This window comes from Mycteria americana, chromosome 3, assembly GCF_035582795.1.
Source record: "Mycteria americana isolate JAX WOST 10 ecotype Jacksonville Zoo and Gardens chromosome 3, USCA_MyAme_1.0, whole genome shotgun sequence".
NCBI lineage: Eukaryota > Metazoa > Chordata > Aves > Ciconiiformes > Ciconiidae > Mycteria > Mycteria americana.
Genome location: NC_134367.1, coordinates 108337475 through 108358155, shown reverse-complemented (window position 1 = coordinate 108358155; position 20681 = coordinate 108337475). Strand labels below are relative to the sequence as shown.

At 40.1% G+C, this 20681-nt stretch overlaps 1 protein-coding gene across 5 annotated transcripts in view; it reads right to left on the bottom strand.

Moving 5' to 3' along the window:
- Positions 1-19844, bottom strand: part of DISP1 (dispatched RND transporter family member 1) — a 92931-nt gene extending 73087 nt beyond the window's left edge. The window contains exons 1-3 of one of the 5 annotated variants that reach the window (XM_075496483.1): positions 19707-19844; positions 11541-11583; positions 8490-8589 (exon numbers count right to left, since the gene is read on the bottom strand). The gene's annotated coding sequence lies outside the window, so the exon portion shown is untranslated. Of the gene's footprint in view, positions 1-8489; positions 8590-11540; positions 11584-19364; positions 19552-19706 lie in introns of those variants that run through there. The other 4 variants (XM_075496482.1, XM_075496485.1, XM_075496486.1 and 1 more) reach the window with 4 other exon arrangements.
- Between the last annotated feature and the right edge of the window lie 837 nt (positions 19845-20681).

Below are 20681 nucleotides of genomic sequence, written 5' to 3'. Positions count from 1 at the left end.
AATTAAGTTCTAAAATTAATCTTTTAAAAATACTTTTTTTTAAAACCTCTAATGACTATTAGAATGGGGGAAGATACTAAAAAAAGGACATCTGGCTGAAGCAGTTTCAAAGCACAGTATCAATTATATATGAGTTTCTAGCATTTCATGATCACAAAATGAAGTTATCTTCCTTACACTGAATTATGACAAACTATGCAGTTCTTCAGTATTCAAATTCTTCTCACGTGTTGAACAACACAGAACTAGCACTACCAAAAATCTTCAGCTCAGGCAAGGTATCTTCAGTTTAACCACAGGAGATAGTTATCTGACCACAAGATCATAATAGAGATAAAGATTTTTACTATTACATGGCCTAGCAAAACCAACTTAAATAAATGCGAATATGGTATTGGATTTCTAACCTGTAGCTAAAGGTACCAAAGTAAACATGAGTTTGCATCTGTTCCCTTATTTCCATTCGCAGAACATGAAGGTGTAAGTACACAATGTTTTCGGCACTGCGCACACATGAGAAATGGGCCATTCCTTTAATTCAGAATTACAGCTACTCCCTATAAGCTTTAATAGACAGGACAATTCAGCCAGAACATCCCAATAGTGAAACCACAGAAGAAACTTCCCAGAGACAGAATATGGGAGAAAAGGAAAGGCATACTGCCTTTTACACTCTTCCCAGAAAAGCAGCAACTTTGTGGTATTTCACATTTGTAGAAACCTTTAATTCAGACATTCAAATAAAACTTCCATGACATGCACAGAACACAGTCTCCTAAAAAGACAGAGGACCACTTTACTACTTTGGGTAAAGTTTATGCTGTAGAATGCTATATTTCTGTTCAAAACTTAAAAGGAAGTTACAGAATCCTTAGAAAGCCAGTGAAAAAAGTATGTATTGTACACAAGATACTCGAAATAACAGAACAGACATGCAACAACATAACAGTTGCAAAAGATACAACCATAATTTACTTAAGTTCAGCTTGGCTATACACATTCTACATAAGAATATTATTCCTAAAAGGTCAATATATAAAATCAAGTATAAACAGATCAATTGCAAAATCAGGATGAAACTCTCAGAAGATACCCAGGGTTTCAGCCACTCTCAGATCACTGCTTCTTGCTTATGACAGGTGGATTTCTGTAGGAACACTTTGTTTTCGTCAATTACAGCTAAATCACTGTATAACTAAGGTTATACTGTGCAGATGAACCCATGAAAATCCACGCCTGTTCAGACAGACAATTCAGTAATTCCATCTGAGCAGTATTTTTTTGCTAGAAGTGCTAGTTTGCCCTAGCTCAATTCACTATCAATTTCTAATAGCCTAAATGAAGTAATCTTGTCTTTTTCCAATTGCCACTTAACCCCAAATCACCTACAAGGAAAAAAAATAAGAACACAATCACCAAAACCTAAGATTATTCTGGTGAACACCACTACTGGCACTACCCAGGCCAAGCAGCAGGTACAAGAATCCAGTCTGGACATGATGAAGTCCTGGATATCCAGTCCCTGGATCCCTTCCTGACCCCTGATCACTCAGAACATTTCAACAACTTCAGCAGGTTTTCCATGAGACATTATTGTGTCTACAGCATGATACAGAATAAGCAATCTTCATCTTACAGCACTGTCTCCAGCTTCTCCCATGAATGTAAAGCTACGGATTAATATTTTATTTGTCAAAGACGAAGTCCACACACTAATTTTTATCAGATTTTATTGCCATTCTCTCACAAGACCAACTCAAATATTTTTCCCCAAAAGTATTTTTAAAATTAGATCTTGTAAGCAACATATAAGTTCTTTCCCTTAGAAGCAGGATCCCATTTAGTGCAAGTTCAAGATACTAAGAACCCATCTAAAAAGCACACTGATTCCTGGGGCAGTTGATTCTTTATTAATACAAGTATTAAAGCTCAAAATTGTATCTCTTCTCAAATAACGGAAACAGCTCTGTAACAAAACAACTAACTGTAGTACAGCATGAATATGTCATTGTCTCCCTTTAGCAGATAATTTCATGTCACCAGTGCAAATTTTACTGTAACTACCTTCCACTGCTTCTCCCCTCTCAAAGTTTTTTCTGTTTCGTAACACTCTGGAAACCCAACATCTTGCTTTGAAACAGCTTCGAAAAACTGGCCTATGGCCAACTTGCAACTGATACTACAGCTTAAATACCTTCCCAGCAAAGTTGCACAAACTTCAAAATACTCCGGGATCAGTCATTAAAATGTTTTTGTTTCAGTTACAACACTAATGAAAACCAAATGTCCAAATTTATTTTAGCTAGCTTAATGGTCTAGGGACTTTGCTTAAGAGAAAGGTCTGAATCAACCCTCATTTACCCAACTGAATAGGTTAGTCAGCACAACATTGTGCAGAGATATGGATAATACTTTAAAAAGATTTAATTATATGAGTGTTTCAGCCCCAGATTTAATTAAGGAGGCCCAATTAATTGCCTCAATTTGATTCTTCTTCTCTGAAGTCTTAAATTACAGTGCACCCGAAACTATGCACTTTTAGCTGCAAGTTTACAAGGTTCAATTTGCAAACAGATTTAAGACCCAAAACTAATGGTACACTACAGGATAAGCTATTGCAAACTGGATGTTTTTACTATCCAAATAAGGTACACAATAACAGACCCTGCCTGAAGTTTAAGCCTTCCCAAAGTATCTGCTTGTAAAAGATTTCACTGTGTTATGTAAGTCTATCTCAAAGTTAATATACATGCCACATTCAGCGAACATAGGAATATTCTGGGTGGGAATCATAGAATACGAAATGAAATGCTTCATACAAAGCTGTCTTTCAGCTAAGAGTCATGACATTCTGCTGCTGCTTTAATCCATACCCTCTATAATTAAGCCAGCAAATCCGATGCTGGTTTTGTAAGGCTTAGCAATCTATAATGAACATTTACCCCTAAATTCATTTTAGAATGCTCTGCACATACTTCTCCACAGCAAAGAGTACCAAAGTTCTGCTAAAACAAAATCAACATAGCCTGACACAAATATCTCCATTTTCAATGACAACATTGTTGACCATCATCTGTATCTCAAGATATTTAGAGCATGCACCACCTGTTTCCAACTAGCATTCAAACTGTTCAACCACACAATTAATGACAGCTGCTAAAAAGTCTAAAATATCAGGCAAAAGAAATAAAAGTTTAACAGCAGCTATGTAGGACTGAGGCAAGCCAGAGTCTTTTGCTAAGTATGAGTCATTATAATACATACAACACTCTAGTAACGTATATTCGCATTTCACAGCATTCTCTTCAAGACCATTATAACTCAAAAGTTAACGGTTTCTTTGTCTGCAAGAATGCCAGAGTCTGCCTGTGCGTAACAAGCGTTCCTAGGACAGGAGAGCGAGCGAGCCATCTGCACACTTCCAGAGTCATAGACATACTTAAGAAATCCCTAGCACAGACTTTCCAGTACTCATCCCTAACATGTTAATCCATGCTATTTAGTCGGGAATGTATAAAACAGAGCAAAAAACCTGCTCAAGAGGCAATACCAAGCGCACAAATTCGAACCCAAGAAGAGAAGTTGAGATTCAGTCATTTAGAAATCGTTTATTCCCTAAAACATGTAAAAACTGATATACAGCAAGAAATTAAAGGTTATAGATCATTGATCACCCAGGAAGTAGGCTTTATAACATCAATTCTAAACACATTGCAACTTTATTTGAAAGTACAATGTTTACTTAGGAGCACTGACATTCTTGCCATGCTTTCAAAGGTATGTAGAACTCTCCCTATGTAGACATCCTTCTTTCTAGCATGTCAAGACATGGAAAAGAGTAACTTTATATGCTTATTTCAGAGTTGCACAAAAACATCACATGCTTACAGTAATTCATTTCACATATTTAAGAGGTTCCTTTTACAGAAATTAGAAGATAGGATTCTAGTGCCAAATAGCTGATGTTTTTCAGTTAATCCCAAAAGGAAGAGAAAGGAATAATACAGGAAAGAGGGGTACTTTAGACTACTACACTTAGGTTTCATAAAAACACCCCAACATAAAAGGCATCCAAGGCCTTAGGTCTCTGCCTTCATCATGACTTTGACGTTTATAGATGGTAGACATCACATCAAGAGCACTAGAAGCAACGTTTCAGCTACACTACCTCTAAAAGCAACAGCCAACATGACGAAATAGTTCAGCTATTTAAACGTAAATTAAAAAGTATGTTAAGAATAATTTCTTATTCCTCTTTCTTTTATAAGTCCTCCCACCTGCTCTTCACCACTTTAAGAGAGAATCAAGATGTAACATTTATCCACGTAAGAGAAATAACTATGTAAGAGAGGAAAGACTGAGCACTATGAATTCAACCACACCCTTCAAGAAACTAACTATAAAAATACCATGTCTCAGTATGAATTTTCTCAAAACCTGGCAGACTTACAGAACACTCACATACATAGCTCTAGCCAGTAAAGAGGTCCTCTTTTGAAATTTCAAATAGATACAAGAATGCCTTCATTTATTAAACTGAGCATACCTACCTATCTTAATTTCTCAGGCATTCACCACAGAAGATTAATAAAGAGCATGTGGATCAAACAAGCAATACCCATAGAGATCAAGAATCACAAATCTCTGCAACAACACAGTGGAAGAGAAGTTCCCGCTATCAAGTACTGTTTGTGCGAAGAACTATAGCGGTGCAAATCATGAGCTCTCAGGAGGCTCCCACATCCCGTCTGCACACAAGGGGAACTTTAAGTTTTAAACCTAACCTACGGTTTGGGACAAATTTCTCAAAAATTAATCTACTAAACAGTAATATACATTCATTCCCCTCTCATAAGAAAATAGTCACATCAAAAGCATATTATGGAGAAACAATAATACTGAAGAATTAAGTCTCAAATTCAGAATATTAAGACTGATTTTTATGGCTCATAGAACAAGCTTCCCTATCTCATCCAAGAAATTGAATGTTTTATGTGAACATGCTGTAAGGAAAAAGCAGATAAATATTAAGTCTTCTCCAGTGAAGCAGAACCTAATGCTTTCCATAGATTGAGCATTCTCACTTTAATGCCTTATCTACTTGGTTGTTTAGTTCAAAAGATACCTCATATCACATGAGCTGTTCCAGAACAGTAATATGGAGGCAAGTACAGCTTAAGAGCAAGGTGGCTGCTCGGCTTCCTTCATATCAACACACTCACAGGAACAGTCACCCCTTTTGGAATAAGAGAACAACATTCTCAATTAGTGTCTCTCTCCCCCCCCCCCCCCCCCCCTCTTCTGCATCCGAGGCATTTTCTCACTATGCATTAAGGGTTAATCTGAAAACATTTAATAGAGATTGCTCCGTGAATATTTAGGATCGTGATGGCTGGTAGCGTCAGCTTTGGAAGCTAGCTGTAGGGTTGGGCCAAGAGGACTGATGGAATATGAGGTAATCCAGCAGATGTATATAGCACTTTGGGTTTTCTTCCCCTGTCACTAGCCCAAGTGGCTTTTCTGTCTACAGCACAATTTCCAAGAATGGAAAACAGACATACAGGATGATTAGAAAAAAATACAAGGTGGCTTCTACCTAGAAATCTACTTGGAAAGTAGGCTTGAACTGCCATAAAAGCAGACTAACCCAAGAGCATTTGGTCACCGGTGATTACCAGCGGAGAGACAGTTTGGTATTGTTAAGACAACACCTAATATAATGAAATAAGCATAGACTGTAAAAGGCATTCATCCCCAAGCACTGTTATTTTATAACATCCTGCTGAATTTGCACATTTGTGGTATATGGGCTATCACAGAGCCAGCAAGGGGAGCCATACCGTATCAGGCCTCAAATCCCGAAGCTAGAAATCTGTTTCTCAGCTATTCCAGTGACTATTCCTGCAACTTCATTTAATCATAGACATGTGATACTAGCCTCTTCAAATCCATACCCACCTTCTTCCCAAAGAAGCTGAACTCGAGTCGAAGAAAACAAGACTACAGCTTGCCTCGCTGTTCTGCGAGATAAAGGTTCTGTGCCTTTGATTAGGAAATAGAAAGGGACAGAGCCATTGTGGCTGTGGAGTTCCAGAATTAAGTTGATCTCAGTATGCACACAAGGCTCAATTTTACAAAGAAAACTGCTAATTGTTTCTTTTGCCCCATTAAAAGTGATCATCTATCTTTTAGAGAGCTATTTCTTTAATAGGTGTTTTTCTTCCTTACTCATCTTTCACTTTCCATATGAGGACATTCACCTTTTCACTCTTTTCCACTATGTTGCCTCTTGACTTTTGGCTTCTCTTTTGCCTTATTTGACCAAAAAACTAACCATTTGTCCTGCAACAGTTGTTTGCCTTGTCCTTAAGGACTGCACAGCTTAGAATGAGACATCAGCAGTATTTCATCTACTTGTATCTTCACTACAACAAAGACAGAGTTCACTTTCTTCAGCTTTCAAACATGCCTGCCCGTGCCTCTTCCAGTGTGACCTGGGAAAGCAGCAAGTTAATGTTTGATTTCTGTTTTAACCATATACTTTTTCTAGTGGTTACTTAACAGCAGAGTCCGGTGTGCTGTGCAGGTAGTTTGCATATGCTTAAAAGTCAGCAATCCGTACTTCTGAATCAAGATTTGAGGGGTTACATAAACACATTACTCTTTGTGATCCTTATTTTGGAAGAGGAGAAAAGTAAATGAGAAGTTAGGAAGGAGCAAAGCAGATGGTTTAGAAGGCAGAGAACTGACCTGAAACATACTTCAAGTGTTGTATTATGTAAGTAGTCTCTCCTGGACATTTGATCTATACATGCAGGAGTTTTACAGTTTAATTTCCTTGTTGTGCCAGCTCTTAGCCAGACAGAATTCACCATCCCCTTTTCCCAGATCATGGGAAGTCTAGGACCTTTCCTTGCTTCATGAAGATGCACGAAATACAGCAGGTTTTGCAGTGGCAATGCTGTACTCCTCAGTTCCTGGTCACTGCAATAATGTATATATGTTGTCTACCTATTTAAATGCCAATTGACAGGACTCCAAAGTACTGCAGGGCACACAAAATCAGCAGGCTCATTTTAGTGCAGAAGGAAAAAAGCAACCTGAACAACCGAGAAGCTAGTGCAACATAAAAATATATACATGAACATCTCTGCATTAAGTCATTCCAAAGTGAACTTAATCCATTTTCAAAGCAGACAGTAAAATTTACATTCACTGGACAGTTAACTCCCAATGAGAACAGCATCATTTGGATGCAGAACATTCATTTGAAAATAGCTAGCATGAACCTTCTCCACCTCATTCCTCTGTAAACAAACATTAAGAACCTGACATATCCATGGCAACTTGTGCTGTGGAAACCAGAATTCAACATAACCTTTTAAAAAATTATGCCAGTTCTTTCACAAAGAATTCACTGAAGGAACTATAAACCCTGTAGGGTGACACTGTAATAATAAATTTAAATGTAAACCTCAGTGGAGGCCTAGCTTAAAATCCACACCTGCAGAAAGAAGCCCGCAGGGATTTCAGGCTGATGCGACCCATTTTAAAGAAGGTATTTCATTACCCTAAAGACCCCACACGCCCTCTCACTCTTCAACACTGCTGGTTTGTCAAACCAGAATGAAGTCATACTAGCATGGCCCCCAGCCTCTTAAAGAACTTAAATTAAAAAAAGAAATCCCTAAGCTAGTGGTATTGCTCTAACAATGCTAAAAGTCAAATCAGTTTATACTGATGCAGCCTCCTCACTTAGAAAAGGTAGGTAGTAAACAGAACTGGGATTCCAATAAAATTTATATTCTGCAAGCTTTCTGTACCCTTATAAATCATGAACAGAGCCAACTATACCATACGTCTGAAGTCGTTGAGAAAGGAGCTATCTATCTTCAACAGTAGTGAGGAAGGAAAAAAAAAAAAGCAAAGGAAGAAAACAAGAGGCTGCATTTTCCATATACAAAGACTAGGGAAAATACCACAGTAAATTCTACTGTGATAGGTATTTTTAACCTACAAAAATTATAAACAGCTGTTCTTTAACCTGAAGATACTGTAGCAGAAGTCGTCAAACACAACCTAAGGATCCGTGAATGAAAGCCTTGGACTTACATACTAATTTTTAATGCAGAAAGAGATACATGTCAGAGTTGTCCGTAGCTACAGAGATGAAAAAAATTAATCCTTACAGCATAACATTCTGTGCATGAAAAACGGGGCCAGGAATTAAGCACGCCCTTCAGCAAATCATAATTCAACATCATATCTAAGATTAAGATGCTGACAGTTCTGTCTCTCAGGCCCAAGTTCCTGCTACCACACTACACTGCCTCTTATTCATGCATCTTAATTGCTAGTTTTAGCAAAAAGGGCATGCAAGATAAAGGCTGGTATCTGCTAATGAGGGAATATTTTATCTGATATCTTAACTCTAACTTGGAGTAATGAGCAAAGCAGTCTGAAATCTCAGAATCTGATGTCAAACTTACCATGGGGGTTGAAGAGTCTAATTTCCCCCTTGTCCCCAAAGCTTGGGAAGAAAGATGATTCTGGAAGTTATTAGGCGCCAGTAGACACTTAGTGTATCAACTGGAAGATATTTACAGTCATGAAATGGAAGTGTGCCAGAAGATTTATAAAAGTATTTCTCCCCTCTCCCCCAATGCAATGTTACTTTTCTTTGAAGAGCAGGGAGTGGAAATGAGAGAGTACAGATGTGCAATTTTGATAGCAAGAGCCATTAGCACAAAATGAGAAAGTGATTAACATGGGCCCAATGCTATTAACCACTTTGATACCTTTTTAATGTATATGCCCCTGCTTTCTAGAAACCCTTCTAGGATTTTCTAATACTATAAAATAATGGTTGGAAAGAAGCTCAATAAATCAGCTAATATACCCTCTCAGGACTGGAGGAGAAAAGCACAGTTGAGACACAGTTAATCTGTGCCTCACAAGGCATTCTAAAAATGTAAGTACCACAAGCAACCTGTTCCAGTGGTTCATAATTTTTCTAGTGTCCATTTACACCATCTTTGTTGCAGTTTAAGCACATTGACAACAGAACCACTGGCAGAGTGGCTAGAGTGAAAAATGCTCTTCTCTTCTTGTTTATATCTCACCTGAAGACACCTCTTCCTTCTCTGTGTAGTCTTCTGTTCTTTAAGGGAAACAGTTCTAAATATTTCTGTGAAAAAATAATTATATTTTCAAAACTTTGTTCTCTTTGCTTTCCTCTATACTCTCTTGAAGTACTGTTCCTGAGGTGAAATGCCTAAGCCTAGAATGAAGGACTGTCACTTGATTTATGGAAAGGTATCCTGCTTATGTACCACAGTACATCTGACTTGTTTGCAACATCTGTGTTAACAGAATCACATCCAGTTTAACTGCAACATCCCCAGATCCTTTGCACAAAACTCATTCTACTCCCCCACTGTCTACTTATACAGAGATGATCAATAAATGGAGGATTGAGTCTTGTCCTTATCCAAAAGGCATATTCTTCCCTAGACTACTTCTCCATTTTCTTCAAATCATTCTGAACCCTAACCATATTTTCCAATGCACTTGCAGCAATTCCTAGCTTGGTACCATCTGCTGCTAATATTGCATAGCCTTAATGTTTCACTTAAGTCGAAATTAGTGACAGAACCCTGCAGAGACCATTCAGTCTAGACATCCTCTGGTCTGACAGTGATCCACAAAACTATTTAAGGTTTTTCATCAACTTTACAGTATTTAGAGAAACATTTCCTTGCTTTTCATATGGACAAAATAATTAGAATAGCTCATTAAACTAAGAATGTATTTGTTCCTCCCAAATAAGACTGGATACCATATCATGAAAGGAGATTTGACTGCTTGTGAATTTTGAGAAAAATCCACATTTACGTTTAACACCTTTATACTTTTTCCCTGAAGAGCTTACTAAGTAGTTCATATTTGTTGCAATGTTTTTGTAAGTGGTCTCCAGCTCTCTAGTGGTTCTTTTCCACCTGCCCTTCTTAGATACACGTACTACTGGCTTGGATTCTCCCCCTCTTTAAAGAACTTTATCTGTCAACATGGAAACTGATAATGGTTCTGAGACCAGGAACCAGGTGAAGCAAAATAACCTTGTTTGAATTCCACCTGCTTTTCAAATTAGCACTTTTATAAGTGTTCTTCATTATTCTCCTTACCTAAGGAAAGTTCCTACACTTCTGTTTCTGGGGTCAGGTATAATTGCAGTTTATCCTGCGATAAAGATAAATCTGAAGCAACAAGTGCACTAAACATACAGTTTTCTCAGCATCACATTACATTTCTTTACTCAGTTGCAGGCCAACCCCTTATTCTTCTTATCAACACATAAGCTATTCTAGAAGTACACTATCTTAACTGCAGTAAGCATAAGAGGATGCCCTTAGTATCAAACATGCCTGAAGAGATACAGAGGAAGAGCTGGTCCTGTAGGAAAACCTTTCTAGAGACAGAAACACACTAATGTAAACAGCTTACTTGTTTGTACTGTATACTGTACAACATATATAACACCTTTGTATAATGCATTTTATTATTTAACCATATTCACCTTTTAATCTTTATTCTAAAATTGTTTAACATAACTTTGTCTCAGTGTCAGAACTCGCAGCCAATATGTGCTTTTAAACAAATTTATAGAAAGAAATCTATACTTTCATTAAAGTATGAAACCAGAAATTTTAAATATGTTTCTGAAAAAAGGTTCATCCAAATCTTTTCCAAAAAGGTTGCAACCAATTGATTTCTTAGAATATTTTCACCACTCAGCTCTTTTATTAGTTGTCTGAACCTAATTTAGTAAACACCCAGCAGCATCTCACATTCAAGTTATCAATAGTCCAGTTTAGTACACTGGGAAGACAAAGTCTTATGTTACAGATGGAAATGATCTAACTGATCACCAAATACCTTATTAGCACTAAATGAGGTCTCTTGCCTCTTATTCTGGTTGAGCTGTACCAATCCTGGTGCTGTACATCTGACCCTATGTTGAGCTCATTCAACTTGCTAACCAGAAAGCTAACCTAGGCCAGTAGTTTTCTGCTGGCTTCGCAAATTGTATAGTCTTGTGCCATGAACACATAAAGAGAAAGCAAGACCACATAGAAAGTTCTGATTCGTATTTCCCAACAAGTGCTGTCATCCCAACCTAGAACATTACCCACAGTAACAGCACAGCTGCTGCACATGGCAGCCACATCTATAACTAAAACTACTTGATATTGTTAATTATAGATAGACTCTCAGGAAGATAGTCTAGACAAGTCTAAATTCACTGAAAGAAGGTAACTGTAAGAAAGAAAAATTCAAGCAGTGGAACAAAATTGCTGCATCAATTCCTACCACCCCCACCTGACCTTCTCCATGCAATACAACTGCTTGTTTGTGCCCATGTTTTGTTGCACTCCATTGTAAATCATGGAAGACTACCCAGAAGCAGCTCACACATAAGATATAACTACATCATATTAAGAACTACCAAAATACTGACTTTGTTCAATCTTTTCACTTACTGTATTTCTGTTTTCTACTTTGCCCCAGTCATTCTGCTTAGACCTGTAATACAATGGAGAAAATTCATAACAAAAATATGAATACAAGTTTCCAGTAAAAGCAAACAAGATACCACAAAACATCCTCTTAACAGGGTTGACAAGAGAGCTGGCATTAAGCCTTGAAGAGCAAAAGAGTATAATCTTTTTGGGATATCATTCAGACCTACTATTACCAGTTTACTAAATTTTAACTTGGAACCTCTGACACTAAGGCAGCAACCACCAGACTCTTCCCTGAAAAGGAGAGGACAATACTGAAAGGCAAGGTAGGCAAGAAGGAGCTCTGTTAATTACTGTCGGACCTCAAAAGCAGGAAGAAGGCTCAGTGTCTCATAATCCCGTTATTATAGCTTCAGTTTGTGGGTTTTACAGATTTAGCAGCCTAAGTTCTAAATGCAGCAAGGAACTCTGAACAGTATATTCAAGTCACCTTTGGGGTTAGAGGAAAAGATGCCAATTCAAGAAAAAACAAAAACATGTTTGGCACAAGCAAACAGATGCCAGTCTGTCCTGCCTAGATAGTAAAAAAAAGATTAGAAATTCATATATTTCTGAAAGTCAATAACCTCTTTATTGTATATGTTATTGGTAAAGCTGTGACAAAGAGAAGTTAAAGAGCTTTGCAAAGGAACAGATTTTGAAAAGCTAAGAGAGGGACAAGCCCCCCCCCCCCCAGTCCATCCACCATCACACAGAGATAAAAATCTATTTGCCAAAAAAAACCCCCCAACATTTAAAACCTCTTAGTTTCCCTAGAAAGCAGTTTGGTTTGTAGAACTCAACCATATCCAAGGCAGTAACAGCCATGTGACCCACTCATGGAAAGGCCATTAAAAAAAAAAAACGTCTGGAGTTTGTGTTGGCCAGGCAAATCAATATACTTAGTCATAACTCAACAGCACTACTTACAAAGCCAGTAATTGTTTTCCCACTAATGCCATCTCTACCATTTTTTAACAGAGAACAAGTTGCCAAAGTACTGAGTTTGCAGCAGATCTTAAACCGGCTTTGCTTGACAGCAGATTAAGCACAGAAAAACAGTTTACTGATAAAACAGTTAAGCAGTTACACATAAAAAAAGCCAAGTTACATTTCACAGTCAACCATAACACTACTTTCTTCAGCTGTCTTAATGTACAAACATTATTACACAATGATACATTTATAAATACCATACTCCAAAAACCTTGATACAAACCTTGCTTTTTCATTTCATAAAGTTTCACCATCAAAGAAAATACATGATGACTAATTCAGGCTCACAAAATTTCTAGGACTATTCAGGATCTTAGACTTTACTGTCACAGAAGGGAGTTCTAAACTATATTAATAATCTTATTTTCAGTTTTAATGATTTTGGTTTTAATTCTATTATGTTTTTATAAAGGTATCAGCATGACATACATTTCACATGATTTAACTTCAAAGGGTTAAGATTAAGTTACTGAATTCTTGCAATACCTGCTGCAGTTTTTTTTATGGTATTAAAGAAGCTATCAACAATAAGTGAGAACATATGTTTAAGACTAGGGTAAAGTTTATTCCAAGAGGCAAAAATTCCCTTCAGCTTTATATAATTATTTTGAACAGCATATGTATTAAAGAAAATATTTTAACTTACTTACATATTCAAACTATGTGGCATAGTACTCTGTAATTTTCTAAGCCCAAAACATCATTAACTGCAGCAATCTAATTACTTAGTTCTCAAAATCCCCCTCTTCCTTCCTCCCACCCAAAGATATCTCCACATCACTCAGTTTTTAATGCAACTTCAAGAACTGCTGCCCAACAAGGGTGTTTCAATATTAAATATTTTTACCTTTAGAAATGGATCGTATCAGCTGTATTGCTGAGCATAGCAACTACTTTCAGCAAACAGAAAGGGGAGAAAATTCCTAAGTCTTTAAGTTCACATCAAGTCTAGAAGCATCTTCAGCCCAAGTCTATAGCTATCAAGCACCCATCATGTCTTAAAATTACCAGGAAAGTGCAAAACTCAGAAGACCACAGGTGAAGCTTCGCAAAAAAAAACCAAAAAAACCCCCCACAAACCCGGAAAACCCCAGCTTTAATTCCAGCACTACCCCGAAGCACAATTGTAATCTGAGCTGTATCATTCCACTCACATTCCAGGTAAAATGGATTTTGTGTTTACAAAATGTGTCTTCTCAAGTCTCACTACTGATGCTCCATCCTGTGTATAAATATTTAATCACAGACAAGCACTTTACGAAAGGCAGCTTGAACACCTATCAGTGGTAAATGCATCTTCCCCAAGCTAAAACATAGAAAAATTCTTATGTTACACATACAATTAAATATGACATTGGTAAAGGAACCTTAAAGAGATGCACATTGAAAGAACCAATTTCTTCAGTAATTTTATGTCTAAAATATTTTTAAAGCATACTCATTGATCAGACAGGTACAAGTCACAGGAAGATGATGCTGCTGTACTTAAATATTCAAGCCTGAAACAGTGCTCATCAATACTCTCTTCAAACACTTGGGAAAACAGCAAATGCAATACTTTTGAAAAGCAAGCCACAAGCACAGTATTAGCTGTGGCAATAAAACCTACTGGTTTTGAGATTTACTCCTTGGTGCAGCTCCAACATGCAAGGATGGCAATGGCACAGAGAAATACCAGGAAGTCTAAGACAAGGCTGTTCACAGCCCTTGACCAACCTTGGTTACGTAAAGACAGAAGATAAAGAAGTAAAGCTCGGGGGGGGGGGGGGGGGCTGAGATTCTTGACAATCCAGGAATAACAATAGTTTCATTTCTAAATGCTATGGTTCTGCACAAGGAAGCACTATTGCTGAGCATGCATGCTTCACCCAGGAAGGTAAGTGTTTTCAGATGACAAGGGAAACATTTCCTCCCATTAAAGCCAGAGCTATCTCCTTCCCATTTTATCTGCATGTCAAGTTCATTAACAAGGAGAGACTATACAAGACTAAAACACAGTATCCATCTGCTAATAGTTGGGGCTTAATTTAGTCTTTTTTATTACTTTGTGCTACATAGCACAAGAGACGTTGTACTATAGACAGCCCAAGAATGGTTTTATCATGCTGCGTTTGTCTGTTTCTACAAAAACAGCAATGCTATAGATTAAGATACACAGCAAGACCTTTCTTCAGAGACTTGAATTCAGAAAGCTAACATTATTTCCAGTCATAGGTTGACTATACCAATCCACCAGAAAGCAAGTTTTTCACCTCTACCATAGGGGATAAAGATGTGGGGAAGAGCAGGGAGGGCAGAAAGTGTTTCATTCACAGCTGCTGTAAGCTGAGCACACTGTGACCACCACTCCGGGCTCTGCACTGCTGAGGACACCCAGCGTGGCACCCTACCATGTCCCTCTTGAGGGTACCTGTACAGCTCCCCTCATTTTGGGCTGCATGCCTTAAGCTGTCTCTGCACCACAAGTCCCTCAGTTCCCCACCTCAGCACTCAGGTCTCCCCTCGCAGGGACAGGCTCCGCATGCCCCTGTTCTCATCTCCATCCACACACCCCGAGACCATGCACCTTACAGTCACCAGTTGTTCTTCTGGTACCTGTCACTCCTTTCAGATGTATTTCTATGTAATTTCAAGTGGCACTTTCCCGTCTGTATACCAACCAGCTCCTCCCTCTGTCTCTCCTCAATGCCACCTTCCTTGCCCAGAAAACTTTATTCTTGCAAGGTCTATGCTACCCTACATCACCACTAGCATCCTTTAGTCTGCCATGACCCTGGCTTTGCCCCACTCCATTTCCCAACACCTCTTTCCTTGCTTTTCTTTGCCCCACTCACATGGCCTGATTGCTTCCACTTTCAGACCTTTTCCTTCCCAGTTCACCAACAGACACCAGTTCTCCTTCCCCACAACTCTCCCAGCCAGATTTATTTCTGTTAATATTGCATGCTGGAGAATCTCCCGCAGAGCAATTTAAACTGCTATTAATAAGCAGAGAGAAAAGGTCAGCTTAAAAAAAAAACACCTTTCACCTTTATAAAATTACTTCACACACAGCTCAGGACTTCCCAACCAAGGAATCCTCTCTGTTATTCTAGCTTTCACCAATTCAGTTGGACTGTGCTCCTTGATGCCCAGAACATTTCTCAATAGCTCTTGACTTGTTGGATTTGGTATTCCAAAAATTATGTGACAGATAAAATTCACACTTTGACTACTGCAAGCCTCAAAAATCAGAATTCAGATGGAAATTTCATGTGGCTGTTCTATTAATGTCAAGACACATGCAACAACATCATCAGCATATCACACCTCAAGAAGAGATCCCCTTAAAAGGGTAAGTTACTGTAACAGGAGTCTCATTTTTACAGTAAAGCTAAAAAGTATTTTGTTTACAAGAAAACATTGATCTGTTAGTAGTTATTTGTATTAAAAACTTCAGTGTCAAACAAGCAGTAGTTACAAGTTTTGACTATTTTAGCATTACGGTCTCACTGAAGGTATGATTTAGAGGCTACAATCCACTCTTACACCAAAGTGAAAACAACCTGCTTTCTTAGGGCAGAAAAGCAACTTTTCTTTTTTTTTTTAATATAAGAACATTTTCACACCTTCCCATAGTGTTTAATTTTTGCTGCACTTCACACCAAAGCCCAGCTGACTTTGTAAAAACTGCTCACAGGAAGTCACACTAAACTCAGAAATACCATATGGTCACTCAACAAGAAAATAGCCATGGTTACCAAACCAAATTAATGCCATTGATCACTTTAAAGAGAGATAGTTGTAAGCTTCCTAATTATCTGAGGTGCTTATTATGTATTTCAAAGTTTGAAAGTAATTCTATACTTCTATCAAAGCTAATAAATCAATCATCTCTGTTAAAGGCTTAGAAGGAAAGTAAAGCTTACTGCTCAAATCTATGGTCAACATATGAGAAACATTACTATGAAAGCCGTTCAAAAAGCCTCCTCATGGGAAAGGGTAACATTATGAGAACTAAGTGTTTTCACATGTTCTTTTTACCTTTGTTCTTTTATAGTCTTATTTTTCACCTCTTCTACGGCAAGTTTTTTTTAAGGCTACTAATCTGAATTCCATCTCTTTCTTCTCAAGGCCCCTTGGGACCATTCTCCCCCATCAATGTCTTTTGTTCCTGCTACAGTAATTCTCTGATCAGTCAAAAATAGCTTCACGTGGCATTCTTCAAGAGAGTTGGGAATCTGCAATAGTAGCAGATTTGGAAAGAGGGAGCGAGGGAAAAAAAAAAATTGAAGGGAAAAACCTTACTTTCTCAGCAATGTTGTAAGCCTGTCTGCTAAAAAATTAGAGAACAAGCTTCGTCCTGAAGTCATGCCTCTCATGCATTACTGAGCAAGAGAAGGCAATCAAATTGAAGCAAAGGTACTGCTCTATACACAGGAAAGCCCAGTCACTGACATTGCTCTCTCCCAGGTTCCACAAAGGCAGTCAGTCACTGCTGCAGCCTTATTCATTGCATTATACAACCCGCAAAAAAACTTCACTCTGCTACAATGAGTTCAAAAGCAGGTTAAAAAAATGGAAAACCTAATCTTTGTAGTTTATTCCCTATGTTCCCAAAAGGGGAAAAAACCCCTCCTGAGTTATGCTACAAAGTCTCAAATCCTAATGCAGTCTTCCATATTTTGCACCACTATAGTATCAGGTCCCAATTTCAACATCCATCTGCTTTTAACTGACGTACACTTTTAAGCTTCTAATCTCAAAATAACTGTGTTCTCAAACTAGCCTATTATATTACTACAGGATATTACTCACTTTGCTGTAAAGGAGGAAATAAATCTTTCTGCAGAATTTGATTTTCCTTTCTATTTAATGACTTCCAAAATATTTTATACTACAATCATAGAGTAGTTCAACCATTCTATTCCTAACTGGAATACTAGTGTCAAAGGCTGTGTTTTGTGTTTTGTTACTTTAAGCTTAACATTTAAAGACAATTACTTAAGCAAAAAAAGCTCCTGGATGTTTGTTTGCCTCTTTTAATTTGTATCTCAGTTCACTTGTACATTCAGCAATGAGCACAGCAGCATCCCAATACTAGTTGCAGTTTCTGGGAGCTACTGAAAAACTAAAGCAGCCCAAGTCATATCTATTTTACATTCAGAGTAAAGTGTAAATATATGTAAAATAAATACAACTTGTAAATGTTATAAACATTATAACATACTGTGAATGTTTATAAGCATTATTTGTTAGAGTCAACAACTTAGTGATTACAAATTTAAGTATTTGCCACAAGAGCCTATAAATGCTGGTGTTTTAAGTATTTATATTTTCCTAATACACATTTCCCCACTCCAAAGATTGGTACCCCCCTTGGCTGTTTCACACTAGATCTCTTCCACCTCCATCACTGCAGGCTATTTGTTTCAGACTCTTATTCCTTTGCCCAGTTAAGAAATCCCATCTTCCTCCCAGTCCCTATCTGTCCCAACTGCTTTCTTGCACCTTTATTCCCCTGCAATTCCACCAGTCAACACTTTTAAAGCTGAGCACATTTATAAGCCCATTGACAATTTGGATGCCTTATCCTATATGTTTGTTACTATTTTACAGGCTGGTCTAAACCAGATATGCTATAACAAGCTACTGGGAATTCTGATCAGACAGTTTTTGTTCATTTAAAATACACACATGCTACACACACACTTGGAGTAACTACAGCTCTTCATCCCTCTCCTGAAAAGAGGTGGCTCATTTGCTGACATACAACATGAACCATCAACTATTCTGCAAAATCATATTTTTCAATCTTATCCAGAGGCTGAGAAAACAAAGTGTCCAATTGCCTTCCTCACAGAAATGTTTTCGATTAAACTTCTAATATCCTCTCCTCCTCTACTAGGAGAAAGATAGGAAGAAACCACCAGGTGAGCTGTCCTTCACATGGGAGCTAATCCATTCTGTAAGCAGAATACAGTGATAACTAGTTGCAATGGCTGCAGGTGCCATTACTGACAACACGATAACTGGTTACTTGCACTGGATCCAGAAACTGAAGAGGCTTGGGTACTACTCATAATGTACACATCTCTGGACAGACCTCTGCCTTAATGGTCTCTCCAATACATCTCCAGTGTTTGCCACCACCACTAGAAGCAATGCTTAAGCAACTTATCAGAATAATGGTTGTGCAGACAGAAGTCAGGAGTTACCGTATCTTAACCTCCCAAGACAAAGGGTGCCATGAGTACCCTTTAGAAACCACTGCCTGTAGACCTTATGTTCTCAAAACCTTTGCTCCTAACAAATAAACTAGGCAACTTACAAGCAGCGTATGTCTGAACAAAGACCAAAAGCACACGGGAGGCTGATCATATTTCAGTCCATAATGCACGAGAAAAGTTAGGTGCCTGAACACCTTTTAAACGGAAAAAAAAAAAAAAGTCCCAGCTCCCACTAAAATAAACACAAAAACTCAGAAGTGAACAAAAAATAATTCACTTTTACATAATGTTTTAAAACAAGGCTCAGAAGACACAAGGGCATCGCTGGCTGCCCAGCGGCTGAGAGGGCAACCACGACCGCCTGCACACCTCCGCCCCAACGAGAGTTCTCCCTCCCCCGCTGAGGAGACACCGGTATCCCGCGGGTAAGGGGCCCCAGGGCGCGCCCCACCGGCGGCGGGCCCGCCCTCAGGAGCGCTACCCCCAGGCGAGGGGGTTACTCTCCGCTACAGCCACCGGCGGAGCACGGGGCCACCGCCGCCTCCCCCAAGCCACCGCCCCGACCCACTCGAAAGCGCAGGCGGGGGGAGCCGCCTACCCGCACGGAGACGGGGCGGGGGGCCCGGGGCGCGCCCGCCAGCCCTGAGGGGCAGGAGGCGGGGGGAGCCGTCCCGGCGACGAGCCCGGCGGACGAGAGGCGGGAGGGCTGCCTGCCGCCCCGCGGGGCCCCACCACCGCCCGCGCCGGGCTGCAGGGTGCCCGCCGGAGCCGGCTGCGGCTGACGCGCCCAGTACCGCCCTCCCGCCGCGGGGGCCGCACACCTCAGCGGCGGCGCGGAGAGACCGCCCCGCGGGGCCCGCCCGCCCCAGCGGGCTCCTCTCACCTCACGACCGGGGGCGGGCGGGCGGGGAAAGCAGTTGGCCCGCCCGACGGCGCGTACCTGACGGCTGCCGGCGGCGGGGCCCCAGAGGCGGCTGCCCGTTTTTGTGGCCCGGGTGGCGGCAAGAAGCGAGCAGCCCCCGCGACGGCAGCGGCGTCTCCACCGTGGCGCAGTTACCATGGGACGGACGCCCTCTCCCTCCGGAAGTCACCGCCGGGAGGGCGGGGAAGGGGGCGGGGACAGGCGCCATCTTGAGCGCGGCGCCCAGTCCGGCGCCTACGTTCCGCCATCTTGAGCGTGGCGCGGCTGCAGGGCGGTGCGAGCGAAGAGCTTGCCCGAGGGCCTGTGCCAGTCGCCGGCCTTCCCCTGAGGTGGGTCCCTGGGCCCAAGCCCCGTGAGCCGGCGGGGGTTATGTCGGGAGGTGCTACAAATGGAGGTTTTCTAAAACTGTTCAAAGAATGACAGCTTAATACACAGAGTTTTAAAAAGGGATCGAAGCAGACAGAAAGTCATATCTAGGGTTGAAAGGATTCTCTTCACTGTAGGAACCTTACAATAAGGGGAAAAAAAAAGAGCATAATGCCACCCACAGAATTTTTTTTTTTTCTTCTGGAGGAATTAAGTAAGGAAACTAAACTTGGCTCTCTCAGCAGCCACCCTATAACTCGAGGTGGTCACGGAGGGTGTCTGGCACCACAGCAAGACAGGGAACATGGTGGAAAGGCCAGGACCAGCAGCGAGGAGAGGAGTGGGATGAGGGGCCCAGGCTAGCTCCTCAGCCTCACGCGCAGCTCTGGCAGCCAGGCCTACCCAGGGCACAGTGTGGGCCACAGCGGCCCCAGCACAGTTTCATCCCAGGCTATAATGCAGATCCCTTCTCAGGCCCCTGCAGCGGGGCCCACAGCATCCCCATGAACGCAATGGACCATCCTCGAACTTTTAAAAATATATTAATATTGAATATAAAATTACATATAGAAAAGAATTTAATCTAGATGGGTAAATCCAGTGCTGAAATGCTAGGAAAAACTTGCT